This window comes from Octopus bimaculoides, chromosome 18 (assembly GCF_001194135.2).
Source record: "Octopus bimaculoides isolate UCB-OBI-ISO-001 chromosome 18, ASM119413v2, whole genome shotgun sequence".
Taxonomy (NCBI): Eukaryota; Metazoa; Mollusca; class Cephalopoda; order Octopoda; family Octopodidae; genus Octopus; species Octopus bimaculoides.
Window position 1 is genome coordinate 41,758,916 of NC_068998.1, and position 901 is coordinate 41,759,816.

General features: G+C 34.0%; 1 long non-coding RNA gene across 1 annotated transcript in view; it reads right to left on the reverse strand.

Moving 5' to 3' along the window:
- LOC128249818 (uncharacterized) overlaps positions 1-901 on the reverse strand; it is a 254,783-nt gene that overhangs the window by 146,664 nt on the left and 107,218 nt on the right. The gene's annotated exons all lie outside the window — the stretch shown is intronic.

A 901-nucleotide genomic window follows, 5' to 3' on the forward strand; every position in this document is an offset into this window, starting at 1 on the left:
AGAGAGAGAGAGAGAGAGAGAGAGAGAGAGAGAGAGAGAGAGAGAGAGAGAGAGATTGTGAATATGAGAGAAAGTAGAAAATATAGATCCTAGAACCTATCGAAATGTTCTTATTGATCGGCAGTTCATTCGAAATAAACTCTTTCTCTTGTAATCAGGTGTGCGCATATAGGAATGTGCTTGTCTACAACTGTCTGTGTATGTGTGTGTGTATGCATGTATGTATGTATGTACGTACGTATGTATGTATGTATGTATGTATATATGTATCTATCTATCTATCTTGATAGTTAGTTAGCTATCTATCTAATCTATGTATACACATATAAATAAGTCTGTATATCAGTCTGTGTGAGTCTATGTTTGAGTGTCTACGTGTGCGTGCATGTGTGTGTGTGTTTGTTTGTATGTTTATGTACGTGTCTACACGTTTGTATGGACTTCTGTTTGCGTATGTATGCCTGTCTACGTGTGTAAACGCTTCTGGCTACGAACTGTAAGTTTTCTTTAGTAAGGCAGCAAAAACTGCTTTCCAAGGAAAACTAATATTGTATACCTACAAGCAAAGCAATAGATCTTAGGAATATGGTTTGTGTATACTAGGAAGCACCACAATACCCTACAGAAAAAGAAAAAAAGAGAAATACTGATTGAAATAGTAATTCCTTCGCAGTAATTATGAAAATTTGTATATTATTTTGTCTGAAACATAAAAAAACTTAGACTAAAATTGTATTTATGCGCCTATATTTGTTCCTAATTATCTCAACGCACGTTATGATCTCAACTTTTCGAAAAAGATTCTCAGCAGTATTCTTCTGTGATTCAATTTTCCGGAATTAAATAAAAATTCTCAGCATATTCTGGTGTTTTTATAGCAGTTTCCGCCAAATATATATAT